This window comes from Ambystoma mexicanum, chromosome 1p, assembly GCF_040938575.1.
Source record: "Ambystoma mexicanum isolate Mex_15411 chromosome 1p, UKY_AmexF1_1, whole genome shotgun sequence".
NCBI classification, from domain to species: domain Eukaryota; kingdom Metazoa; phylum Chordata; class Amphibia; order Caudata; family Ambystomatidae; genus Ambystoma; species Ambystoma mexicanum.
The window spans coordinates 934,799,035-934,817,435 of NC_090921.1; positions in this window are offsets into that span (position 1 = coordinate 934,799,035).

Here is an 18,401-nt window from a genome sequence, read left to right on the forward strand (position 1 = left end):
ACTGGGTCCTGGGGCTGGGCTGTGGAGTGATGTTATTAGAGTCGGGAGTCTTCTGTACCAGCAGGGGTGGACACAGCAACTGGACCCCTGCAGATGGCTGATGTGCAGGCACCAAATGGCAGGGCACGGTGGCAGCAGGCAGGCAGGCAGGCAGGCAGCAGCAGATGGCACGTGGGAGGCTGCTCGGGGCAGTGGGGGGCAGTGATTCGGCCTTCTGGGCAGGAGCGTGGTCTTCCGTGTGTTTTCGCTTGGCCAGCTTGATACGGAGTGATTTGGCACATGAAAAATCTGCACGTCAGCGTGTAATTCGAGGAAAGGCCCTTAGCGCGTAAGCGCGTCAGCACGCGTACGCGATTTCATTGGACCAAAGGCCCTTACAGCGTAAGCGCGTCTGTGACGTTTTGCGCACGGGCGTTGCCCTGGCAGGGCTTGGAGATCCCACGTGCCTTTATGTTCTGTACGTGCTTTTCGTGCGGTGCGTGTGTTTTCCATCCGTTGGGGTTCACACGCTATTACTTCACAGCGGGTGTTGGCTACGCGTTCTACTACACGCAAGGCAGACGGTGAGTGGTACCCCGCTCCCCCAGGCCCGATCGCGTGAGAAACTTCACGCGAACCCCTGAAATACACGTAGCCCGCTCCCCCAGGCCCGATCGCGTGAGGAACTTCATGCGAACCCCTGAAATACACGTAGCCCGCTCCCCCAGGCCCGATCGCGTGAGGAACTTCACGCGAACCCCTGAAATACACTTAGCCTGCTCCCCCAGGCCCGATCGCGTGAGGAACTTCACGCGAACCCCTGAAATACGCGTAGCCCGCTCCCCCAGGCCCGATCGCGTGAGAAACTTCACGCGAACCCCTGAGATACGCGTAGCCCGCTCCCCCAGGCCCGATCGCGTGAGAAACTTCACACGAACCCCTGAAATACACGTAGCCCGCTCCCCCAGGCCCGATCGCGTGAGGAACTTCACGCGAACCCCTGAAATACACGTAGCACGCTCCCCCAGGCCCGATCGCGTGAGAAAGTTCACGCGAACCCCTGAAATGCACGTAGCACGCTCCCCCAGGCCCGATCGCGTGAACAGTACACGTACCCCGCTCAATCGCGTGTGTGACTTCCCGCGCAACCCCGAAATACACGTGCCCCGCTCGCACAGGCACTATTGCTGTATGTTGCCACTTTTGTAATGCGCAGGGACGCTACCGCCTGCCTTCGTGTGGCGGACGTGTTTGGGCTTGTGCGTGTCTTTCGCTGTGCGTGGCTTTGCCCTATTCGATTCCATGAATACGTGTGGTTCGGGTGCGTGTGGGCGTTCCGTCTGCTTCCCTGCAGTACATCCCCAGTTACGCCCTTGTTTTCGCAAGTTGTTCCCCATTCCGCGCGCTACGCCCCGTGTTCCGCCCACTTTCTAGTGTATGCGCAGAGGTTGTGCGCTTTCACTGTGCGCGTCGCGCACGTCTTTCGGGATGTTGCAGTGACGTGTGCGCCATGCATGGGTTTGGCGCACATCCCGAGGAATACACGCGCAGGGACTTCCATGAATCGCTCTTTTTTTCCACTTGCGCCTGCTTGCGCCTGCTTGCACCTGCTTGCGCGTAGATTTTCGGCGCACGTTTGTTCCATGAATCGGCCCCTAAGTTACTTAGCAACTCCTCATTATTTCTTTCAATTATTTAGCATTGTAGCGTCAGACTGCAGAATTGTTTCCATTGTGTCTTGATCGATATGGCGCCATTGCTTTAAATGAAACCTTTTTTAGATAGTGTTACAAATCATGCATACTATATCTTTCATCTGTTTTACGTCCCTTTCTACATCCTACCATTACGTTTTCTCATGCATGACATACCCAGCAATTCGGTCCATGGAAAACATTTGTATTGTTAATGTGAAGATTCTGGTCAGAAACCTAGGGATGTCCTCCGGGATGTCATTTGAGAAATATCCCCACACTGAATCTACCACCCCAGGGAGCTTGGGCTTCTCCTGCACACATTGCTAACTTACCTACACAACGGCTCACTGAGCTGATACCAGAAACACTTTTTGAAATGGAGAAAATCAGACTGGAGTGATGCATTATTGTATTTGTTGTATATTCTGGTGTGTGGGGGGCGGGGAGTGGGCTGGTTAATACATCCATTCATCTCTTTTTTGGCACATTCTGGTTCTATTCTGGTTGTGTATATCAACATTATGCAGTCCTTGGGCCTCACCGGAAACAAGGGTGCTGCTAGAAACGTACAGGCACCCTTTCGGGACCGCCAAGCAGAGAGTTTGCCGGTAGTGGTACATAACTCCCGGAGGTCAGGCCCCTACCGGCAGTGTTTTCACTGAAGCACCAGCACCATTAGCAATGGTGCTGGTGCTTCCGTGAACCCATTCCCGTGGAGTCCTATGGGTCCTATGGGAATCCACAGCAATGGGCATTTACTGTTTCCGCCGCCTTCCATAATATCCTGGTGGCACCGGGAAGTCAGGCGACAGAAACTGTGTTACCGGGTTGCCGGTAAGCCGCCGCCTACTGGCGAGTTTTACCAGCAACCCTGCAATGAGGGCCCATGTGTGCAGATATGGTTGGACATGGCTGATATGTGTTGGTAAACTTAAGAAACGTCATAATGTTCCTGAAATATTTTGGAAAGATGAGCTATACCTGTAATCTCTGACAAACACAACAGGACAAATGTGACTCAATTTCTTAAAAACATGAATCTACTTTGCGACTTGAAACTCAATTATTTCTCTTATATTTCTTTTCTGAGGTATATTTTCTTTTGTTATCTCATCTCTTCTTGAGCAGCCATGAAGAGTGCCCTATGGGGCAAGCATCAGACTTTTGCTACTTGCACACTAGTACTGTTGTACTATTCAGATGACCACTCAGGGTCAAGTAAGATCAAACCTTTAAGTAGGAAACACACTTAATCACGACATCTCAGTGGTATTCATACTAAATGTAGGCTATACTTGTGACTAGAAGCAGCACAACAGATATTGTAAAAAGTGTAAATGTGAATATTCAGGAAGCAGAATGGGTGAACCATTTTGGGACCCGGACCCTTCATAGATGTAGAAATAATGTGCTCAATAATTCCAGCTCCGTTAGGGAGATGATGATGAGACAGCCAATCCAGTTTTGTTTTGTATGTGCAATGAAGTAAGTACTGCTACAGCAAAGACTACACCACATAAGAGTCCAGGACCAGACTCTTGCCCTATGATCGTACACAAGTGTGACATATATTTTTGGGTGACATTTTTAACGATCACTTTCAATGTAGTCTGCTAGTCACTTTCTGTTCCACCAAATTCGAGATATTCTATTTTAGTCCTGATTTTCTTAAAGGGGTGAACATTCTGATCCTTAGTGTTAAGACCAATACCCTTATTAGATGCATCATTTGCTAAGATTGTGTACACCAGTTGGAGAGAGCGGTAGAGTAATAATTACCCTATATTCCAGATGTTTGTGAAGGGTTATGTACTGTGGAGTTGGCTAGTGATCAATTGATTTTGAGTGGTAAATACTTGATGAGATGTAGGGCTCCACTGTATCTTGTATAACTGACCCCGTCCAGTGCATCCACTTGTGTAGGAAGGGACTTGCTATAGACGATTTGAAACAGAAAGGTGCACTTTGCTATTTATTTCATGCATTATAAGTGCTCCAGATTGATAATTGTCGTCTGCATTCCAATCAAGTAGAGGTGTTTGTCAGGGCTGCCTTCTTGCAGTCCTGCTGATTAACCTCTACATACATCATTTGGATGCTCATCTAAATAACTTCACAGATGTTCATATTGTAGCATGCTGTGCGGTTCAACTTTCACTGTATGCATGGGAAGGTGTTAGGGATGCATGAATGTATTAAATGTAATTGTTCATTTATTGAATTAGATCTCTACCCTCTAGGTAATAGATGTATGGTATGATAAGTCATTAACAACGTGCCTGTACACAAGTGTTTAAAGGTGCGAGGGATTATTACATTGGGGTTATTATAAAAATTATCACACCTGGGGTTCTGTGATTGAGCAGTAATGCTTGCAGAGGAATGACTCAACAAGCATAGAAATAGACAGCGACAGAACTAGCCGTGAGAGATGGCGTTCTACGCCATCTGAGCCAATGAGGTTAAAGCCATTTGAAGCGAGACACGGGAGCCCCTAGTGAAGCGCTACACAGGCATGGACATTTGCGGCGTTCAGCTGATAACGATAGATGTGGCGCTCCAGCTTCGGAGGACAGACGTAAGAGACTGATGATTTGTAGTCAGTAAATTAGGTTTTGCCATGCTGCAAGAGGGTTTGTGACATAGTGACTGTATGATTTAGTGTACCATTCCAGGGGCCAGAAAGAGGGTTTGCACTGGGAGAGATACCCTGTGACATAGAAGGCACCTGAGGGCACGACATACTCTCAGCATTAGGCATTGATATGGGCATGTATTGGCAATTACAACGCAACGTATTAATATAATTATAATTTATTTTTATAACGCACTTAACCAAACAGCTTTCTAAGCGCGGACCGGGATTGAAACCTGTGTTGCTTTGTGTTGTCTTGCTTCCCAAACGAGCACTTGCCACAGAGCTATACTACACTAGTACTACTATACTATACTACCACAACTTGTAACATGTGGTTTATCTACATTCTACAGGTGGATGGCGGATTTATAATTGATGGGAGCTGGAAGATCCCCGTGAATAAGGGAAACCCCCCTGACATAGACACCACGAGTTGGGAGATCCCCCTGCATGGAAGAAAGAAGACGACAATATGGGCATAACATGCAGTAGTATCTGATTGGGCGATAGGGCACTATTGGAATTGTGTACATTAATGTGTGTGTATTGGTGCATGATTTCACATTATAGGACCACTAATTCAAGTTCCAATTATAAGAGTTTGTTCACGAACACGACATGTTGGGTTTCAGATAGTTACATATTGTATTAGGACCAATAATTTGGTTGTATACAACAAATACGTGGCCTAACCCTACATATCAGGCATCTACACAAACCAAATATGTGTTGGGTTTTTTTTGTGTGTGTGTGCAAACAAGCCTTTTTTTTAGGGGTATTGTATGGGATTGAATGAAATGACTGGATTTTGAAGTTGGGAATTTTCTTTTGATATGTTGTTCTAAATAATGTTTGCATTGCATAATGAGATATTGTCACACTAGCATTATAATAGACAATGAATGGGTTTAGCAGGGGTACTTCAACAGATGAGTATACATTGCATTATAGATGAAATGTGGTAAAATTATGTGTAGTAGGGATAATTGAATAAAACATATTATATGAAGCCACCCGCATTGTAGAGATGAATGAACAGGTCTAATTGGTACAAAAACGTCTTTATAAATATCCATTCAGTTAATTATAAACATTTCTAAATCTAAAGTCATGGCAATAAGTCCTATTTCATCTCCATCTAATGCCTTATTATGAAATGAACATATGCTGGAATGGGCAAATGCAAACAATTATGTTGGATTGGTTTTTCTAACACTTTAAATTGGCAAATACGTACGCATAAACTCAAGGCTTACCCAAATCAATTAAATGACACTATATTTTACTTTGCTAATGGGATGGGTGGGTTTCTGCTAAGAACAAAGTTGGTGGCATATGACCCCAAATCAGTATTATTAGCTTCTTACAGGGCAACAGTGGAAAATGAAATTCTGCTAAAACATTTCCATTTTCATCACTAGTATTCACTGTTCACTCCGAGCTGGCCGTCCCATATTTGTCTGTTGTGTTATGATGATTTAAACCATACAGCCCTGCTATTTGCATGGTCTTTCACGTGGCTAAGTAAGAAAAGTTGATGGGGCTGCTTAGCGATGAAGTGGGGATAGGATAGAGTTTGTGCTTTTCTGCTACAGCTTGCTGAACCAGGAGAAACCTCCCTCTGTGTATGATAGCTTTCTGGGTGAGCTTTGTAGTTTGCTCTGGACTTATTGTGTCTGGAAGGGTAGTGTCTATTGTCTGATTTGTTTGTTGTTTGCTAGTATTAGGTGTTGTAGCATGATTAGTGATGGATGTGTGGTTTGTGCATTTTTGGTGTGTAGTTCCGCTGGCCCTTTTGGGTGTGTGTAGTACGTGAGAGGAGTGAGGAGTTGAAAGGAGGAGGGGAGTAGTTAGTTGGTTTCTATTGGGCTCTAGCTGTGGGTGGCTTAGTGGGTGTGTTGTTCTCTATTGTCCCTTGTTTGCTTTGCTCCTACAGTGTGGTTTCTGGAGGTTCACATCTATGCTTGTCTCAGTGAGTTGAACAGCCATTTTCTGAATGTTGGGTCGTCTTCAGTTGTTATTTGTTTCGGGATTGAGTTCCTTAGTTTGGCTTACAGATGAGAGAATGCTTTTGCTCTGAATTGTGTTTTCTAATAGTGTCTTGTTTCTTTTTGGATGTCATTGTAGTTTTATTTTTTTTTAGACATTCTGGCATTCCAAGGTAGAGGCTGTTCATGTAGTCTAGACTCGATAGTACCAAGGAGATGATCACAAGTGTTCTGTGTGGGAAGTTGAAGTAAGGGAGCATCCCTCTTATTAGTCTGGTTGCATCAAGTTAACTGCAAGGTTCATCATTATGGTTTCCATTTAGCTTAACTCAAGAACAGGGACAATTCATAATTTATTTTGTGATCTATTCAATATTGATGTTGGACACTGCATTGGTTGATTGTAAATATGCAAAATCAGAATTCCTAATGCTGGGCCTTATTGAGTGGTGTTGTAATCCAGAGAGCATACGTTCTAACTCAATGTCAATTTTCGATGATTTTATAATTGACTTGACAAACAAAGGGAGCGTATGGAAACTACACATTGATTTTGCTTTTTCTTAAAGATACAGACAGAGCAAAAATTGTATTTATGTTAAATACAAAATCTTTATTCTCTTTATTTACTGACAACATTCATTTAAATGTATTTAAAAGTCTGTTATCCACAAATGAAAAATAATGTAATGGGTGGTACAGGGTGCCATTGTAATCTTGCCATTTCAGAGCTCTTATAGCTTTTCAAGTTTTCTGTCCAAGATACTAATCTGTGAGTTTAAGATACTTGATTTCCTTGATGCAAATGCTGTGTCCACTGTATTCCTGCACTTGTTTTTGACCCTTTTCAAGGATCATTTTAGTTGTTTGAATCTGGAGATTTATGTGACAAATGATTTTAGAATTAGAGCCTAGGAAATCTATTTTTTAAGTCTAATCAGAGCATATTGTTTATAGTGTTACCTGATTTATAATTTTACTTTTGTATTATAAATTGTAAAATATTGTATGCAAAAATGTTACCTAAATAAGGCTGATTTGATGTTTGGCTGCTGTGGATTGCCTGTGACAGATGATATACCTGCTATAATTCCATCAAAGAATCATTCACTTTTCAGGAATAAATTTAAGTTGACTATGGGGTCACATATTATCATCCACTGCCAGATATTCTTAAAAGCAGACTCTATCCAGTTTCCCATCTCAAGATGCTTCATGTGTTTTATGGGGAATATTACACAAATCCTCTACTCATGTTCAAGTAGATCACGACCACTGTCTGTAAAAGTATATTTTGCATGAATACCGCCTGATAGTAGACGATTGGCCTAAGCACAATCGCATTGCACTAAAAATTGCATTGAATGAACCTGAAACAGGCTGACTTTGCCACCATTTTGAGTTATCTGCCATTTTGATTGCCTCTTGCTTTTTGACCCATGTTTAGAATTGTGTTTTTGGCTACAGCAGAGCAAAATGAACTTTGTACTGTTTCCATGATGTCAACGTAGATAACAATTTTGAAGCTGCTAAAGTGTATTGTGTATCCTACACTGAGAAACCTTGGAGTTAAAAGCCGTACTAATCAGTAATTTAGATACCATCTGTTCCAATAGTGCCTTCTCTATTCAAACAGCAAAGTAGAATGATGAATAGTTGAAAGTGCTCTTCTTGCAGAAATCTTTGTTTTTGCTCCTTGAAACTAAGCTGACTTTAAACTCAAGAACAAATGATAGACAAATATATGCGAGCAAAATAAAGACTGTTACCTTTGTGTCCTATATTTGGCAAACATATGAAGTGTTTAAAGAAAAACAGCAAACTATTCAAAGATGTTTAAACATGGCTTAGTTATGTGGATAGGCCATGAACCCTAATTAAATGTTTGACACAAAGAGGGGCTGGACGATATGTCTGGGATTGTGGAAAATCTGTATAAATGTACGTGTATTTGAAATGTCCGGCACTCTCTCATCTCACGGTGTCTGCGTGCACACATTGCGGGGTGTTGAAGCCATAAAGCTGCCTGTTCATAAATGTGCATGGTACCTTTGAACTTGTGACTGGAGTATTCCAATTATGTGGTATTAAGCCTCGATATTCTTTAATCTTTCAGATGGGGCCGAAATAGGAACCCTCAAGATCGATGCCACATCGCTAGATGAAGATGAGTCTACCGGACAGGGATGGGAGAGTGACGCCCGATCCCTGGACGCTAAGCAGTGTTTAGTAGGGCATCATGACGAGGGTCCCCGTATTGAGGCCTGTTTTGCAAAAAACGCTAGCTACGATGATTTGATTTCTGATCGGACCCTTTGATTTGAAATGAGGTGAGTCGTACCCCGATTCTTAGAATCCTGATATTTGTTGCAAGTGTTGACTCTGCAGAAACAAACGTAGCCAAGTTTGATTGTGATTTAACTATGCCTGAGAAATTGTCATCCTGTTACAGGGTATTATTCCACAGGGAAAGACAATCTTTGAAACAAGGCCAACCGGCGCCACCCGATGGGTCGCCGGCTCATTTAATGTATTGTAAGTATGGCCTAGGAACTATCGGACACCTTGATATTCTTTAATCTTTCATGCCTGCCTTGATCTATGTTTTTGATCACCCTGTCACATAACACAGTTTGCCAGACATTCGGCTGTATTTCCTATAGACCTTGCCATCCATTGTATTTGACTGTCCATTTTTTATGAAGTATTTATCAGTATTTGTAAGCCACTTTTGCATAGTATTCATGCATTGCATTGTTTCTTCCAATCGTGGCCAGAATTTGAGGGTCATTTGGAGCAGGGGTGGAGCAGATGGTGGGCGTGGATACAAGGAACACAGGAGAAATGAGGTTTGAATCAGAGTGGGAGCTGAAGCGCCTTCCATAGCTTGGTTGCTTGGAAACGTAGGCACCCCTTCCTAGAAACATTGCACTTTCACTGATGTGTCCTAGCAGATTTTGGGAGACTGGCCACACGAATCCAATCAGCTGCTAGATTAGAAAGTTACTTAGAGGTGAGACCATAGGAAGATGGATGTTCAGAGAGAGAATTGTGAACTTGATGCATCCATTTTTGGTTGACAATGAAGTGCCTTCTATTATTACATTTGTATTAATATATGTACTCTGAATCTGGCCAAGCAAACACGCTAGCAGACTTGTTAAGGAAGGCGGGTTTGGGTTCTTTTATTGAATATGTCAATATTGGAAGTAAGAACAGGACCCATTCATCTGGATGAGGCATTGATTCTTAAATTTGATGTGTTGCTTTGGCAGTCAATAAAAATTACTTAGTGATTCTTTTTCTTGTCCAACACTGATGCTACTCCGTTCACGTTGTGATCCTTCTACCTCGTCCCACTTTCCATTTGTGTAGCCTGGGATTCCATAATCTGCACTCTTCATCTTCAGAACTTCCCTGTTGGGCAGTTGGACATCACCATTGCTGTCTCCACCAGCACCTTGCCTTGATAGCCTACAATAAGGCACATCCTCCCATATTACAATGGCTATCTAAAGCTTTGAATCCTTAATCATCTCTGTTCTTGTTCTTTGCAGGGGGGCCACCCACATGCATGTATCCTATCCATGACCCATTCTATAGAGAATGTTTGCCATGCATGATTGCTTTGTAGTGGGTCTATCAGCCCCACCATCCTGTGAATACTGTAACCTGCATGAGCACAGATTAAAACAAATGGCATGCTTGCTTCTTATACATAATGATATGTTCTTGTTTCTTCGAAATCAGGACCTGTGCTGCAGAGGGCGTGGAATGCCTGCACTGCCATCCTTCCACTGAAGCCCATGGCAGAAATACCTGTTGTCACGGTTGTAATTAAAGTGCCCAGGGAGTAGACGTGGCAAGTCAACGGGGAGCACAGCTGGATGCAATCATACCCAACATCAGTATCACCAGTATAACTCCTCAAAAATGGACAGACCACCATTTAATATCATTCTCTGCCTCACTTGACCTTACCCACCCGAAACCTATAACTATGGCCCCACCACTCCCCACTAGAAGTAAAAAAGACATCACAGTAGAACAACTCCTTCCACACCTCCTGCCCACCCTTAACAAAGTAGACAATATCACAGACCCAACCTTACTTGTGGAAACCTATAATAGCACCATGACCAAGGCACTAGATCTGATCTCCCCTACCAAAATCCGTAAAGGCAAACAACTTTCACACCTGACTAACTGGTTTACACCTCAACTGGAAGACCTTAGAACTAAAACTGCAATCAATCTGGCGACACTCGCCTACTGAGGAGAACAAATTTAAGTTAGCCACCCATGCCAAACGGTACAAAAAGGAAATTATTAGCACAAAAAAAAACACTTCCAACGACAGAATCGCTAAAGCCAAATCTGACACTAAGGAATTATTCTCCATACTCCTTGAAATGGAATCACCCATACCGCAAACTGATAATACTCCGAAAAATAAGCTCTGATGCACTAATATACAAAATGCCCTTGCAGGAAAAATTTGCTCTCTTCAAACCAAAATTGCAATCAAAAAAGCTGCCCTGCTATTGCCAGCGGAGCCTGCTCCTAAGGTACAGCCTTCCCTAGACCAGCCCAATAACACTCTTCACCCCTTTAGCTTCAAACAAATAACCATACTAGAGACAGACACAATTAGGAGATAATTGCCCTGCTCTAATTATAAAAGATGCAGCAAGAGACCTAGCTCCCTTCATCTCCAAACTGATCAACACCTCCTTTAAGATTAACCTAGTGCCCAATAACCTTAAACAGTCTTGGGTCCTACCTTTGCTAAAAAAACAAACTCTCGACCCATCCATCCCGACAAATTACAGACCCATCACCACCGTCCCATTCCTACTCAAAATCATTGACAGGGTAGCCTACCTGCAAATTCAGGATTACCTTGAAACTAACAACCTTCTAGGCTCATGACAATCTGGCTTCCACCCCCTTCACGGCACTGAAACAGCCTTGATTGATCTTAAGACTCAAATTGATGAGTTGAAGGGTAATGGAAAATCAGCTATGCTACTCCTCCTTGACCTTTCGGCAGCCTTTGACCTGGTAGATCATGCAGTCTTATGCAATCACCTCGGCTCCGCTGTCCATTTTTCAAGCGATACCATAACCTGGGTACAATCCGTCCTTGCTAACCGGACAATGAGAGTCTTACCCCCCCTAGCAGCTGCTGATCCCATACAAATCTCCTGCGGTGTCCCCCAGGGATCATGTGTGTCTCCTACTATGTACAACATCTTTACCAAACCTTTGTTTGACAAGTTGGATAGACTGGGTGTCATCTACACTAACTACGCAGATGACACTCAGATCCTCATCCCCCTTTCGGGTAACTTCTTGGAAGACTCAGCTTTGGCAAACAAGATATATCTTCTCATTCAGGCATGTCCTCTGTCTGAATGACGACAAAACGGAGATTCTGATCCTCGGCACAGAGACTGCAATTAAAAAACTTGACCCGAACTATGCCTCTTTTAACATTGACAACAATGTCATCAAAGTGATGCCTGCAGTCAAAACCCTTGGGGTCTATCTGGACTCAGAACTCATTCGTAAAAGAGTCCATGTCTCTAGCTCCAGAAGGAATATCCATTGGCTAAAAATTAAAGACAGGATCACCCTTGAAACTCTTTCGCTCACGTCCAAATGCCTCAACAATATAGCTCCTCCCTATCTAGCAAATAGAATCAACAAGAGAATCTCAAACTGCCCCACAAGAATGACTAATGCTTATACCTTGATGGTGCCTAGATGTAAAAAGAGCACAGCTGGCTGCGCTAGTTTTCCAGTCATAGCTGCCCAAACCTGGAACAAACTCCCCTTAGAACTTAGAAAGGACCAACCCTACCTAAGTTTCAGGCGCAATGGTGCTGGTGCTTCCGTGAACCCATTCCCGTGGAGTCCTATGGGTCCTATGGGAATCCACAGCAATGGGCATTTACTGTTTCCGCCGCCTTCCATAATATCCTGGTGGCACCGGGAAGTCAGGCGACAGAAACTGTGTTACCGGGTTGCCGGTAAGCCGCCGCCTACTGGCGAGTTTTACCAGCAACCCTGCAATGAGGGCCCATGTGTGCAGATATGGTTGGACATGGCTGATATGTGTTGGTAAACTTAAGAAACGTCATAATGTTCCTGAAATATTTTGGAAAGATGAGCTATACCTGTAATCTCTGACAAACACAACAGGACAAATGTGACTCAATTTCTTAAAAACATGAATCTACTTTGCGACTTGAAACTCAATTATTTCTCTTATATTTCTTTTCTGAGGTATATTTTCTTTTGTTATCTCATCTCTTCTTGAGCAGCCATGAAGAGTGCCCTATGGGGCAAGCATCAGACTTTTGCTACTTGCACACTAGTACTGTTGTACTATTCAGATGACCACTCAGGGTCAAGTAAGATCAAACCTTTAAGTAGGAAACACACTTAATCACGACATCTCAGTGGTATTCATACTAAATGTAGGCTATACTTGTGACTAGAAGCAGCACAACAGATATTGTAAAAAGTGTAAATGTGAATATTCAGGAAGCAGAATGGGTGAACCATTTTGGGACCCGGACCCTTCATAGATGTAGAAATAATGTGCTCAATAATTCCAGCTCCGTTAGGGAGATGATGATGAGACAGCCAATCCAGTTTTGTTTTGTATGTGCAATGAAGTAAGTACTGCTACAGCAAAGACTACACCACATAAGAGTCCAGGACCAGACTCTTGCCCTATGATCGTACACAAGTGTGACATATATTTTTGGGTGACATTTTTAACGATCACTTTCAATGTAGTCTGCTAGTCACTTTCTGTTCCACCAAATTCGAGATATTCTATTTTAGTCCTGATTTTCTTAAAGGGGTGAACATTCTGATCCTTAGTGTTAAGACCAATACCCTTATTAGATGCATCATTTGCTAAGATTGTGTACACCAGTTGGAGAGAGCGGTAGAGTAATAATTACCCTATATTCCAGATGTTTGTGAAGGGTTATGTACTGTGGAGTTGGCTAGTGATCAATTGATTTTGAGTGGTAAATACTTGATGAGATGTAGGGCTCCACTGTATCTTGTATAACTGACCCCGTCCAGTGCATCCACTTGTGTAGGAAGGGACTTGCTATAGACGATTTGAAACAGAAAGGTGCACTTTGCTATTTATTTCATGCATTATAAGTGCTCCAGATTGATAATTGTCGTCTGCATTCCAATCAAGTAGAGGTGTTTGTCAGGGCTGCCTTCTTGCAGTCCTGCTGATTAACCTCTACATACATCATTTGGATGCTCATCTAAAAAACTTCACAGATGTTCATATTGTAGCATGCTGTGCGGTTCAACTTTCACTGTATGCATGGGAAGGTGTTAGGGATGCATGAATGTATTAAATGTAATTGTTCATTTATTGAATTAGATCTCTACCCTCTAGGTAATAGATTATGGTATGATAAGTCATTAACAACGTGCCTGTACACAAGTGTTTAAAGGTGCGAGGGATTATTACATTGGGGTTATTATAAAAATGATCACACCTGGGGTTCTGTGATTGAGCAGTAATGCTTGCAGAGGAATGACTCAACAAGCATAGAAATAGACAGCGACAGAACTAGCCGTGAGAGATGGCGTTCTACGCCATCTGAGCCAATGAGGTTAAAGCCATTTGAAGCGAGACACGGGAGCCCCTAGTGAAGCGCTACACAGGCATGGACATTTGCGGCGTTCAGCTGATAACGATAGATGTGGCGCTCCAGCTTCGGAGGACAGACGTAAGAGACTGATGATTTGTAGTCAGTAAATTAGGTTTTGCCATGCTGCAAGAGGGTTTGTGACATAGTGACTGTATGATTTAGTGTACCATTCCAGGGGCCAGAAAGAGGGTTTGCACTGGGAGAGATACCCTGTGACATAGAAGGCACCTGAGGGCACGACATACTCTCAGCATTAGGCATTGATATGGGCATGTATTGGCAATTACAACGCAACGTATTAATATAATTATAATTTATTTTTATAACGCACTTAACCAAACAGCTTTCTAAGCGCGGACCGGGATTGAAACCTGTGTTGCTTTGTGTTGTCTTGCTTCCCAAACGAGCACTTGCCACAGAGCTATACTACACTAGTACTACTATACTATACTACCACAACTTGTAACATGTGGTTTATCTACATTCTACAGGTGGATGGCGGATTTATAATTGATGGGAGCTGGAAGATCCCCGTGAATAAGGGAAACCCCCCTGACATAGACACCACGAGTTGGGAGATCCCCCTGCATGGAAGAAAGAAGACGACAATATGGGCATAACATGCAGTAGTATCTGATTGGGCGATAGGGCACTATTGGAATTGTGTACATTAATGTGTGTGTATTGGTGCATGATTTCACATTATAGGACCACTAATTCAAGTTCCAATTATAAGAGTTTGTTCACGAACACGACATGTTGGGTTTCAGATAGTTACATATTGTATTAGGACCAATAATTTGGTTGTATACAACAAATACGTGGCCTAACCCTACATATCAGGCATCTACACAAACCAAATATGTGTTGGGTTTTTTTTGTGTGTGTGTGCAAACAAGCCTTTTTTTTAGGGGTATTGTATGGGATTGAATGAAATGACTGGATTTTGAAGTTGGGAATTTTCTTTTGATATGTTGTTCTAAATAATGTTTGCATTGCATAATGAGATATTGTCACACTAGCATTATAATAGACAATGAATGGGTTTAGCAGGGGTACTTCAACAGATGAGTATACATTGCATTATAGATGAAATGTGGTAAAATTATGTGTAGTAGGGATAATTGAATAAAACATATTATATGAAGCCACCCGCATTGTAGAGATGAATGAACAGGTCTAATTGGTACAAAAACGTCTTTATAAATATCCATTCAGTTAATTATAAACATTTCTAAATCTAAAGTCATGGCAATAAGTCCTATTTCATCTCCATCTAATGCCTTATTATGAAATGAACATATGCTGGAATGGGCAAATGCAAACAATTATGTTGGATTGGTTTTTCTAACACTTTAAATTGGCAAATACGTACGCATAAACTCAAGGCTTACCCAAATCAATTAAATGACACTATATTTTACTTTGCTAATGGGATGGGTGGGTTTCTGCTAAGAACAAAGTTGGTGGCATATGACCCCAAATCAGTATTATTAGCTTCTTACAGGGCAACAGTGGAAAATGAAATTCTGCTAAAACATTTCCATTTTCATCACTAGTATTCACTGTTCACTCCGAGCTGGCCGTCCCATATTTGTCTGTTGTGTTATGATGATTTAAACCATACAGCCCTGCTATTTGCATGGTCTTTCACGTGGCTAAGTAAGAAAAGTTGATGGGGCTGCTTAGCGATGAAGTGGGGATAGGATAGAGTTTGTGCTTTTCTGCTACAGCTTGCTGAACCAGGAGAAACCTCCCTCTGTGTATGATAGCTTTCTGGGTGAGCTTTGTAGTTTGCTCTGGACTTATTGTGTCTGGAAGGGTAGTGTCTATTGTCTGATTTGTTTGTTGTTTGCTAGTATTAGGTGTTGTAGCATGATTAGTGATGGATGTGTGGTTTGTGCATTTTTGGTGTGTAGTTCCGCTGGCCCTTTTGGGTGTGTGTAGTACGTGAGAGGAGTGAGGAGTTGAAAGGAGGAGGGGAGTAGTTAGTTGGTTTCTATTGGGCTCTAGCTGTGGGTGGCTTAGTGGGTGTGTTGTTCTCTATTGTCCCTTGTTTGCTTTGCTCCTACAGTGTGGTTTCTGGAGGTTCACATCTATGCTTGTCTCAGTGAGTTGAACAGCCATTTTCTGAATGTTGGGTCGTCTTCAGTTGTTATTTGTTTCGGGATTGAGTTCCTTAGTTTGGCTTACAGATGAGAGAATGCTTTTGCTCTGAATTGTGTTTTCTAATAGTGTCTTGTTTCTTTTTGGATGTCATTGTAGTTTTATTTTTTTTTAGACATTCTGGCATTCCAAGGTAGAGGCTGTTCATGTAGTCTAGACTCGATAGTACCAAGGAGATGATCACAAGTGTTCTGTGTGGGAAGTTGAAGTAAGGGAGCATCCCTCTTATTAGTCTGGTTGCATCAAGTTAACTGCAAGGTTCATCATTATGGTTTCCATTTAGCTTAACTCAAGAACAGGGACAATTCATAATTTATTTTGTGATCTATTCAATATTGATGTTGGACACTGCATTGGTTGATTGTAAATATGCAAAATCAGAATTCCTAATGCTGGGCCTTATTGAGTGGTGTTGTAATCCAGAGAGCATACGTTCTAACTCAATGTCAATTTTCGATGATTTTATAATTGACTTGACAAACAAAGGGAGCGTATGGAAACTACACATTGATTTTGCTTTTTCTTAAAGATACAGACAGAGCAAAAATTGTATTTATGTTAAATACAAAATCTTTATTCTCTTTATTTACTGACAACATTCATTTAAATGTATTTAAAAGTCTGTTATCCACAAATGAAAAATAATGTAATGGGTGGTACAGGGTGCCATTGTAATCTTGCCATTTCAGAGCTCTTATAGCTTTTCAAGTTTTCTGTCCAAGATACTAATCTGTGAGTTTAAGATACTTGATTTCCTTGATGCAAATGCTGTGTCCACTGTATTCCTGCACTTGTTTTTGACCCTTTTCAAGGATCATTTTAGTTGTTTGAATCTGGAGATTTATGTGACAAATGATTTTAGAATTAGAGCCTAGGAAATCTATTTTTTAAGTCTAATCAGAGCATATTGTTTATAGTGTTACCTGATTTATAATTTTACTTTTGTATTATAAATTGTAAAATATTGTATGCAAAAATGTTACCTAAATAAGGCTGATTTGATGTTTGGCTGCTGTGGATTGCCTGTGACAGATGATATACCTGCTATAATTCCATCAAAGAATCATTCACTTTTCAGGAATAAATTTAAGTTGACTATGGGGTCACATATTATCATCCACTGCCAGATATTCTTAAAAGCAGACTCTATCCAGTTTCCCATCTCAAGATGCTTCATGTGTTTTATGGGGAATATTACACAAATCCTCTACTCATGTTCAAGTAGATCACGACCACTGTCTGTAAAAGTATATTTTGCATGAATACCGCCTGATAGTAGACGATTGGCCTAAGCACAATCGCATTGCACTAAAAATTGCATTGAATGAACCTGAAACAGGCTGACTTTGCCACCATTTTGAGTTATCTGCCATTTTGATTGCCTCTTGCTTTTTGACCCATGTTTAGAATTGTGTTTTTGGCTACAGCAGAGCAAAATGAACTTTGTACTGTTTCCATGATGTCAACGTAGATAACAATTTTGAAGCTGCTAAAGTGTATTGTGTATCCTACACTGAGAAACCTTGGAGTTAAAAGCCGTACTAATCAGTAATTTAGATACCATCTGTTCCAATAGTGCCTTCTCTATTCAAACAGCAAAGTAGAATGATGAATAGTTGAAAGTGCTCTTCTTGCAGAAATCTTTGTTTTTGCTCCTTGAAACTAAGCTGACTTTAAACTCAAGAACAAATGATAGACAAATATATGCGAGCAAAATAAAGACTGTTACCTTTTGTGTCCTATATTTGGCAAACATATGAAGTGTTTAAAGAAAAACAGCAAACTATTCAAAGATGTTTAAACATGGCTTAGTTATGTGGATAGGCCATGAACCCTAATTAAATGTTTGACACAAAGAGGGGCTGGACGATATGTCTGGGATTGTGGAAAATCTGTATAAATGTACGTGTATTTGAAATGTCCGGCACTCTCTCATCTCACGGTGTCTGCGTGCACACATTGCGGGGTGTTGAAGCCATAAAGCTGCCTGTTCATAAATGTGCATGGTACCTTTGAACTTGTGACTGGAGTATTCCAATTATGTGGTATTAAGCCTCGATATTCTTTAATCTTTCAGATGGGGCCGAAATAGGAACCCTCAAGATCGATGCCACATCGCTAGATGAAGATGAGTCTACCGGACAGGGATGGGAGAGTGACGCCCGATCCCTGGACGCTAAGCAGTGTTTAGTAGGGCATCATGACGAGGGTCCCCGTATTGAGGCCTGTTTTG